The following is an 11,371-nucleotide window of genomic DNA, read 5'->3' as shown; positions in this document are numbered from 1 at the left end:
ACCTCACCTAAGGACAAAAGGATTAAGAAAAGTTGACCGCTCGAGCGTAGCTTTCCACATGCGGGACAGAAATGTTTTTCGCCTGAGCGGTAAAAACTTACCGCTCGAGCGCGACGTCTATACTCTGAAAAGCTGCGACTCTTTTTGGGCCTCTTCTGTCATGGGTTGCATTCTTAGGCCTTCAAACATGTTGTTTCGTGTATAAGTCTATATATACGGTAGTTATAACAAAGAAAAGAAGACATAGAAGATCTGAGAACTTGATAACATCAGATTTTTGCTTTTCTGAAAAATTCTTCTCTCTCTCTCACAAAAGTCAAAATTGACACATATTTTCGTTCGACGAAGATTAAGATATTTTTTGTGCTACTATATCTCGATTGTAAAGTCGTTGTATCTTAGAGACGATTGCCTCCAACGTTGAGCATTGTTAACGGGCAATTTCGTCTTGCGGATAGAGAGAATCTCTCGCCTCGACTTGTTCATTGTTGCTGCTGCCAATATTGCTGTTGTCATTCAAGTTCTTCAGAATTCGGAATACATCCAATTAACAGTCGCAAGATGAAATTTTGTATTTCTTGGATTCTGAAGATGTCTACCGTTTCATTCACTCCGCTCGCTTCCGCCTCCGTACATGGAGAAAAGCAGCCAAATTTTTCTGGTGCCAAATTCAAACGTTGGCAGCAGAAGATGCTCTTCTATCTGACCACACTCAATCTGTCCAGATTTCTCAAGGAGGATCCCTCTGTCGTCGTTGAAGGCGATTATGACACCCAAAGGAGGACCGCTGTTGATGCGTGGAACCACAACAATTTCCTGTGCAGAAACTATATTCTGAATGGCCTTGATGACACACTCTATAGTGTATACTCATCTATCAAGACTGCCAAGGAACTTTAGGATTCCTTGGAGAAGAAATACAAAACTGAACATGTCGGCATAAAGAAGTTTGTGGTTGGCAAATTTATGGACTTCAAAATGGTAGACTCAAAAACTGTGATGAGTCAAGTTCAAGAGATACGGATTATCTTGCATGACTTATTGGCCGAAGGGATGGAAATCAACGAACCATTCCAAGTCGCGTCTATCATTGAGAAGTTGCCTCCGATGTGGAAAGATTTCAAGAACTATCTTAAGCACAAACGTAAGGAGTTGAAACTTGAAAATATGATTGTGAGACTTCGCATCGAGGAGGACAACCGAAATACCGAGGCCAAGTCACATAAAAAGATGATGGAAACTGAGGCCAAAGCAAATCTGGTGGAATCTAGTACGAGTCACAAGAGGAAGTGCCCCCATGATGAAAGCAAAAGGGGAAAGCAAAGAAATTCCAAGGAATTGCTACAACTGTGGCAAACCGAATAACATGGCAAGAGACTGCCGACTTCGAAGGAAAAACAATAAAAATCAAAAACCAAAGCAAGAAAACATGGTTGAAGAAAGGTATGTACCTTTAGCAATTTTTGATATTGATATTAGTGTTGTTATTTGTGAAACCAAGATGGTGAATGATCCAAGAGGATGGTGGATCTATACCGGCTCTACGAGCAACATTTAGGCCGATAAAGATATGGATTCCACTTATGTCACCGTTGGTATAGAAAATTATTCATGGAAAACTTTGCAACTTCGGATGTCGTTGGAGTTGGAAATGTAGTGCTGAAGATGACGTCGGGCAAGGAGATGACGCTAAAAAATGTGCTACATATGCCAGACATTCGTAAGAATTTAGTTTCGGACTCTTTTTTGAGCAAGGCAGGGTTTAGAATAGTATTTGAGTCTGATAAGTTTTTGATGACAAAATCCGGTATATTTTTTGGTAAAGGGTACCAAGATAGTGGTTTTTTTAAATTAAATATAATGAATGTTATCCGCCCTGAGGTGAAGAATAAAGTTGTTGGTTTTTCTTACTTGCTTGAAAGTTATGAATTATGGCATGAACGATTAGGATATGTTAACTTTAATACATTGCAATGACTTTCAAATTTAAATATAATACCAACGTTTAAAAAAAATCCACAAAATAAGTGTGAGATTTGTGTTGAAGCAAAAATGGCAAAAGCTCCATTTCATACTGTCACGAGAAGTACTACGCCACTTGAACTAATAAATATTGATGTATGTGATTTAAAAATGGTACAAACACGAGATGAAAATAAGTAATTTATAACATTCATTGATGACTGCACCAGATTTTGTTATGTATATTTATTGAAAAGCAAATATGAAGCAATCGAAGCTTTCAAGAAATATAAGACTGAGATTGAAAATCAACGAAGTTCAAAGATTAAAATTGTGAGGCCTCAGTTCCAATCTTCTATTTTTAAGATAATATAAACAATTATCATGCACCATCTATCAGATAAGGCAACAAGAAGAAATAAATTTTTTTTTTTGAGAGAACAGTACTGCGCTCGATCCTATAAAAGCCTAGGATCGAGCGCACCACAATTACAAACTCTCTGCCGAGAAAAATGCAGGGTGCCGCGCTCGATCCGGCAAAAAGCCAGGATCGAGCGCACCATTTTCTGAAACTCTCTGTCTCGGAAATCACAGGGGCCGCGCTCGATCCTGCAATAATCTAGGATCGAGCGCACCCCCTTGCCCAGAAAAATTCAGAACATGGAATGTCTTTCCTTCAAACTCAATCCAACAATAATCATAACAACACAAAAGCAAGGCTAACCAATGCCATTCAAGCCATTCTGTGCTTCAAAACACAAACATGCATTACAACTCAATTCTTCCAACTAGTACATAAAATTCTGAAGTTCAACAACTGTTCAAAGTAGAGGACATGCAACAACAACATAACGATGAAGTTTGATATCTAAACATGTTCCAATATCACTAGGTAGACATGCTGACACGACTTCTAAACCGAGTCTCACTACTAGCTCTCCCTCTTGATGTTAACCAGGCCTTCGCTGACTTGATCCTGCTCCACCTGTTGCCAAGTACACATACAAAACAAAGCAACAGCCGGATAACCGATGAGAATGATAATCCCAGTAAAAGCAACATAGCAAGTAATACAACAATAAACATGCTTTCAAGACAACAATGAAATCAGTAACAACGTAATGAAATGCATGTATTTAAACCGGGATATCAAATCTGATAAACGAGGGATTGCTGCTTTGCTTTTGGGATCCCGAGGATGAGATCACATAATGACTCACCGACTCTCCCAATCGAGGTGGTACCACGTATCCCATTCCTCTAGACTTTGAGCAACTATAATGAGTATGCTAGCACCAGGAAAAACGACTACGACCTAGGCCACTCAATCATAGTTTCCAAACGTCTAAACAAAAAGGGGCGGTTCTGCCCGCTATAAACAAGATTGGCTCAAGATGAATGCATAACAAAACATAAACATAAGCAACATAAACAACTCAAATAACAACCAAAATACAAGTTCCACATGCTAGAACAAGTATTGATGCAATATGTGATTTGAAAGGGAAACTCGAGAACCAACAGTCCCGAGTATGCTATCCCGCTACGATGATTGCTTTTACCTTTCAATGCAGTAGTTCCAACTCTGAAAAAGCTACAACAAAAGATTGTATCAAAGACTATACAATCTAAACAACAACTACGGTTCAAGGTAATTCTCTTTACCGTTCTTTGTCCAACTCTCGACGACCAAATGCTGCTAACACAAGGCTCGACAAACTCCAACGAATCTGTACGAAGATAAGAGATGATCAACAACAACGATTACTCACGAGCCAAAGTGCAACAACTCAAAGGGTTTGAAATCTCGAAACTCAAACAGACGGCATAACAGCTATAAACTGAACAAACCGAAAACGCAGACAGCAGTTCAATAACGATATAACCTCATAACAATGCCCAAAACAACAATAACAAGGCAACCCCATCAATCTCAAAATCCAAGTTTTCGAAAATGGCTTCCAAAAATCATAACTCAAAACCGACAGATAATAAACGATCAGAACTCCGCCAAGAACAACATACTAGAATTTAAATCGATTCTAAAAACCTCCGAAAAACAAAACATATCCGATCGGAGAAATACTTACGGTATAACGGAGCTCTCGCTGCAGTGATCGCTAATCTGCCTTCAGAAATAATTTCTAACGGACGGATCGAGCTCGGACTGGATTTTGAAAGCTTGAAGAAGGTTTGAGGCGTCTCTAATGGTGGATATCGGTTTGGAGAGGAAGATGAAGACTTTTCCCAATCAATTCCAAGTGTAGATAATATATAAAATCCAATAATTGTGTTTTAGTCCCTGAAAAATCCAATTTTTGCAAAAAGGACCCTGATCAAAATCAAGTCGGCTCGTGAACTCTGTAATCTCTGATTAACTCAAATAAACTCATTTAAGATAAAAACGGGGCCTTACAATTCTCCCCCCAAGAAGAGATTTCGTCCTTGAAATCAACAAGAACCACAACTCATAAGATAGAATAAAGAATAAAGATAGTAAGAAGAACTCACGTCATCCGAATAACTCTGGAAAACGCTGTCTCAAGTCAGATTCTGTCTCCCAAGTCGCTTCCTCGACTCCGTGATGGCTCCACTGCACTTTCACCAACGGAATCAACTTGGTTCTGAGTTGCTTTTCTTTCCGATCAAGGATCTGAATCGGTCATTCAAAATAGCTCAGAGTCTCGTCTAACTCGGCTTCGTCAGGCTGAAGGATATGAGAAATATCTGGTTGATACTTTCGCAGCATAGAGACGTGAAAAACGTCGTGAATACCAGCTAAAGACGAAGGAAGTGCAAGTCTATAGGCAAGATCGCCTATCTTCTCGAGAATCTCGTACGGCCCGATGAATCTCGGAGATAACCTTCCTCTCTTACCGAATCTGACAGTGCCTCTGAAAGGAGAAATCTTAAGGAATACATGGTCTCCCTGCTCAAAACTCAGAGGTCTACGTCTGACGTTCGCATACTTCGCCTGTCTATCTTGAGCTGACTTCATTCTGGTCTGAATGATCTTAACCTGCTCTGCCATATCTTTAAGCATCTCCGGTCCCAAATCTGGTGACTCGGACAAATCATCCCAAAACAACGGAGATCGGAACTTTCTACCATACAAAGCCTCAAAAGGCGCCATACCGATACTCGCTTGGAAGCTGTTGTTGTAAGAAAACTCGACAAGAGGCAAAGAATCCTGCCAACTAGTGCCAAAGTCTAGCACTATCGCTCGCAGCATATCCTCTAACGTCTGGATAGTCCGCTCTGACTGTCCATCGGTCTGAGGATGATAAGTTGTACTCAAATGCAATCGAGTACCAAGTTCCCCCTGAAGACTGTGCCAAAAGTGAGAAGTGAATCTAGGATCTCTGTCTGAAAAGATCGACTTCGGCACACCATTCAATCTCACAACATTGCTAACATACAACTCAGTCATCTAATCATGACGATACGTCATTCTGTACGGAATAAAACATGCAGACTTCGTCAATCGGTCGATCACTACCCAAATGGCATCGCATCCTCAAATGGATCGTGGTAGCTTCGTGACGAAATCCATGGAAATGTGATCCCACTTCCATTCAGGAACAGATACACTGTGCAACAGACCTCCTGGTTGCTTCCGTTCTGCTTTAACTTGTTGACAGTTCAAACACCGAGATACAAACCTCGCCACATCGCTCTTCATTCTCTTCCACCAGAACTGGTTCTTCAGGTCGTTGTACATCTTACGACCTCCAGGATGAATACTAAACCGACTACAATGAGCCTCTCGAAGAATACGCTGCCTCAACTCCGAAATATCAGGCACAACAATACGGTTATTCACAAAAAAAACATAATCTCTAACCTGGAATTCAGACTGATGCCCAGATCTGACTTTCTCTACTGAAACCTGAATGCTCGGCTCAGACTTCTGTCTTCTCTGATTGCAACAAACAACTCCGATTCGGCTTGAATAGCAAACACTCTGATAGTCTCCCTATCTATTTCAAACTCTAAACCAGAAGTGCAAAAATCATCGATCAACTGAGAAACACCAATAGAAGAAAGTGATAAAGAACATAGCTTTCGGCTCAAGGCATCTGCAACTGCATTCAACTTTCCCGGATAATACTTGATTTCACAGTCGAAATCCTTCAACAAATCTAACCATCTTCTCTGTCTCATATTCAGCTCTGCCTGTGAAAACAAGTACTTAAGGCTCTTATGGTCAGAAAAGATCTCGAAAGACTCACCATAAAGATAGTGACGCCAGATCTTCAGAGCAAAGACGATCGCAGCTAGTTCAAGATCATGAACCAGATAACGAGTCTCGTGCGGTTTCAGCTGCCTCGATGCATACGCCACCACATGCTTATGCTGCATAAGAACACAACCCAAGCCTCGGTTAGAAGCATCACAATAGACTGTGAAACCTCCAGTACCCTTCGGAATAGAAAGAATTGTAGCACTGGTCAGTCTCCTCTTCAGATCAACAAAGCTAACCTCACAATCTGAAGTCCAGACAAAAGGCGCATTCTTCTGAGTCGGCTGGGTAATTGGCTTGGCAATAGACGAGAAACCCTCAATGAATCTGCTATAATAACCAGCTAAACCCATGAAGCTTCGGATCTCAGGTACTGATGTCGGTCTAGGCCAATTCATAACTGCTTCAATCTTGCTGGGATCGACAGAAATCCCATCTCCAGAAATGATATGACCGAGAAAGACAACTCGATCCAACCAGAATTCACACTTAGACAACTTGGCAAACAACTGCTCAACTCGCAAAATCTGAAGTACGGTCCTCAAGTGCTCTTCATGGTCAGTACGGTTCTTCGAGTAGATAAGAATATCATCGATAAAGATAATAACGAACTCATCTAAATAACGCTGAAAGATACGGTTCATCAAACCCATAAAAACAGCTGGAGCGTTAGTCAAACCGAACGGCATGACTATAAACTCGAAATGACCATACCTCATTCTGAATGCGGTCTTAGGAACGTCTTCCTCTCGCACTCTCAACTGGTGATAACCTTACCTCAGATCAATCTTAGAGTAGACAGAAGAACCCTGCAGTTGATCAAAAAGGTCATCTATTCGGGGTAAAGGATACCTGTTTTTAACTGTAGCCTGATTCAATTGGCGGTAGTTGATACAGAGCCGCATAAAACCATCCTTCTTCCGAACAAAAAGCACAGGAGCACCCCAAGGCGATACACTAGGTCTGATGTATCCCTTGGCAATCAAATCCTCAAGTTGCTCCTTCAACTCTCTCAGTTCAATAGGTGCCATACGATAAGGAGCTTAGGAAATAGGTTGAGTACCTTGCACCAAATCGATGCTGAATTCAATCTCTCGAATAGGTGGCAATCCCAGAACATCTTCCGAAAACACATCAGCAAAATCTCTAACCACTGGTAAGTCAACCAAAGCTGGGCTAGATTTCAGTACATCAACCGCATAAACCAAAAATCCTTCTGCACCTCTCTGTAACAAACGAGTCATAGATAACACTGAAATCAAAGGAATTCTAGATCGAGAACCCTTACCAAAAAATTTTCACTCGTCTGCCATTTCAGGTCTGAACCTGACAACCTTCTGAAAACAATCGACTGTTGCCCTGTACTTGGTTATAGCATCTATACCGACAATACAATCAAAATCTGACAGTCCAAGTACAATACAGTTGAATTCTAACAAATTTCCTTCAAAACACAGTTCACAGTTCCTGACTAATCTGACAGAAACAATTCATCCACCCAAAGGTGAAGTAACAGCTACTACTGTAGGCAACAATTCAGTTGGCAAAGCATGCAATAACACAAATTTCTCAGAGATAAAGGAATGGAAAGCACCCGTATCAATCAAGACATGAGCAGAATAACCAAAAATCGAATAGTTACCTGCTATAACATCATCAGGTGCTGCCTGAGCCTGATCCTCTGTCAGAGCAAAGACACGTTCTTGCTGTCTCGGAGGCTGGTTTGCACTAGAGTTACCTCCCTGTCTATTTTACTGCTGAGGCTGGAAAGAGTAAACTGCAGGAGACTGCCTCTCAGGCTGAGCTGTAGGTCGAGATGAACTCCCACTCTGAGCTCTATCTCTAATACGCTGAGGGCACACCTTAGAGAAGTGTCCCGGTTGCTGACAGGTGTTACAGTTACCAAAGACTCCCACACACTGATCCGGTGAGTGTCTTCCCCCACACTTGCTGCAGTACAAGGATGATGATCCAGAACTCTGTCCTGAACCAAATTGCTTCGAACCACTGGAACTAGAAGAACTTTTCCCCTGCCTCTTAAAATGTTTACCTCTTGCTTTATACTGATCTTTTCTGTTTCCCCCACTGCTTCCACTTTCATACCTTTGCTGCTGGTTCTGATACTGAAGTGGCTGATTCGGATACTGCCTCTGCTGCTGAGGTGCCACCTGATTACCTCTTTGCCTCCACAAGCCTGCTTCTGCTCCCTTTGCATGATTCATGGCATCCGCAAAGTTGTTAGGCCAGTTGGTGTTTACCAACGTGAAGACGTCGGGGTTCAAACCATTGACGAACTGATCTGCCTTAGCTTCTTCATCTCCGGCAATTAGCGGTGCAAAACGCAACAGACTATCGAACTTAGCTACGTACTTTTCAATGTTCAGATTCCCTTGCCTCAGATTGGCAAACTCTGCTCCCTTATCTTTGCGATACGAGATAGGGAAAAACCGCTTATAAAACTCAGATTTAAAAAGAGTCCAAGTAACTTCCGTACCTTTACTCTCAAATGCTTTCTTCTTCATGATCCACCAGCTCTTAGCAACCCCACGTAGCTGATGAATGACTAACCTGATTCTGCGGTCATCTGTGTAATCAATGGAATCGAACAGCTGATCAATATCATCCAACCAACTCTCACAGTCAATTGGATTTTCTGAACCCATCAATAACGGCGGATTGAACGACTGAAACCTCTTCAGCAAGGTTTCCATAGGCGTTTCTGAAGCATCCAACGGATCAACTTCAGTGCTAGCTTGCTCAGTCGCAGGGATAACTGGCGTTGTGTTTCTGTTTATCACTCGACGAGGACCCATCTGATAATCAAAGGTTAGGACACGAGATATCTCAATCGCTACAATCAGTGCTCTTACAACCGCTTGGAATACCGGATACCAGTCGATAACAGAAATAGTTATATCTCAAGTAGATCATTCTTTATAAATTAAATTACTTAACCATGTAATTCAATAATTCTCAATAATAAAGCATGCTCGCATGGAATTAAGTACACAGTTAAATTATTCAAACACATGCGAGAAGCCAATACACGCAGACTCGATCTACCCCGCTCACTCTAGTTCGACCAAGAATCTTAACGCTTTGATACCACTTAATGTGAGGCCTCGGTTCTGATCTTCTATTATTAAGATAATATAAACAATTATCATGCACCATCTATCAGATAAGGCAACAAGAAGAAGTAATTTTTTTTTTTTGAGAGAACAGTACTGCGCTCGATCCTATAAAAGCCTAGGATCGAGCGCACCACAATTACAAACTCAGGGTGCCGCGCTTGATCCGGCAAAAAGCCAGGATCGAGCGCACCATTTTTTGAAACTCTCTGTCTCGGAAATCACAGGGGCCGCGCTCGATCCTGCAATAATCTAGGATCGAGCGCACCCCTTTGCCCAGAAAAATTCAGAACATGGAATGCCTTTCCTTCAAACTCAATCCAACAATAATCATAACAACACAAAATCAAGGCTAACCAATGCAATTCAAGCCATTCTGTGCTTCAAAACATAAACATGCATTACAACTCAATTCTTTCAACTAGTACATAAAATTCTGGAGTTCAACAAATGTTCAAAGTAGAGGACATGCAACAACAACATAACGATGAAGTTCGATATCTAAACATGTTCCAATATCACTAGGTAGACATACTGACACGACTTCTAAACCGAGTCTCACTACTAGCTCTCCCTCTTGATGTTAACCAGGCCTTCGCTGACTTGGTCCTGCCCCACCTGTTGCCAAGTACACATTCAAAACAAAGCAACAGCCGGATAACCGGTGAGATTGATAATCCCAGTAAAAGCAATATAACAAGTAATACAACAATAAACATGCTTTCAAGACAACAACGAAATCAATAACAATGTAATGAAATGCATGTCTTTAAACCGGGATATCAAATCTGATAAACGAGGGATTGTTGTTGTGCTTTTGGGATCCCGAGGATGAGATCACATAACGACTCACCGACTCTCCCAATCGAGGTGGTGCCACATATCCCACTCCTCTAGACTTTGAGCAACTATAATGAGTATGCTAGCACCAGGCGAAATGACTACGACCTAGGCCACTCAATCATAGTTCCCAAACGTCTAAACAAAAAAGGGCGATTTTGCCCGCTAGAAACAAGATTGGCTCAAGATGAATGCATAACAAAACATAAACATAAGCCACATAAACAACTAAAATAACAACCAAAATACAAGTTCCACATGCTAGAACAAGTATTGATGCAATATGTGATTTGAAAGGGAAACTCAAGAACCAACAGTCCTGAGTATGCTATCCTGCTACGATGACTGCTTTTACCTTTCAATGCAGTAGTTCCAACTCTGCAAAAGCTACAACAAAAGATTGTATCAAAGACTATACAATCTAAACAACAACTACGGTTCAAGGTAATTCTCTTTACCGTTCTTCGTCCAACTCTCGACAACCAAATGCTGCTAACACAAGGCTCGACAAACTCCAACGAATCTGTACGAAGATAAGAGATGATCAACAACAACGATTACTCACGAGCCAAAGTGCAACAACTCAAAGGGTTCGAAATCTCGAAACTCAAACCGACGGCATAACGGCTATAAATTGAACAAACCGAAAACGCATACAGCAGTTCAATAACGATATAACCTCATAACAATGCCAAAAACAACAATAACAAGGCAACCCCATCAATCTCAAAATCCAAGTTTTCGAAAATGGCTTCTAAAAATCATAACAAATCCGAACGTCGCTCTAATTCAAAACCGACAGATAATAAACGATCAGAACTCCGCCAAGAACAACATACTAGAATTTAAATTGATTCTAACAACCTCCGAAAAACAAAACATATCCGATCGGAGAAATACTTACGGTATAATGGAGCTCTCGCTGCAGTGATCGCTAATCTGCCTTCAGAAATAATTTCTAACGGACGGATCAAGCTCGGACTGGATTTTGAAAGCTTGAAGAGGGTTTGAGGCGTCTCTAATGGTGGATATCGGTTTGGAGAGGAAGATGAAGACTTTTCCCAATCAATTCCAAGTGTAGATAATATATAAAATCCAATAATTGTGTTTTAGTCCCTAAAAAATTCATTTTTTGCAAAAAAAGACCCTGATCAAAATCAAGTCGGCTCGTGAACTCTGTAATCTCTGATTAACT

The sequence above is a fragment of the Henckelia pumila genome, unplaced genomic scaffold, assembly GCF_033568475.1.
Source record: "Henckelia pumila isolate YLH828 unplaced genomic scaffold, ASM3356847v2 CTG_466, whole genome shotgun sequence".
Taxonomy (NCBI): domain Eukaryota; kingdom Viridiplantae; phylum Streptophyta; class Magnoliopsida; order Lamiales; family Gesneriaceae; genus Henckelia; species Henckelia pumila.
The sequence above is the reverse complement of the archived record's forward strand: the minus strand, read 5'-3'. Positions refer to the sequence as shown.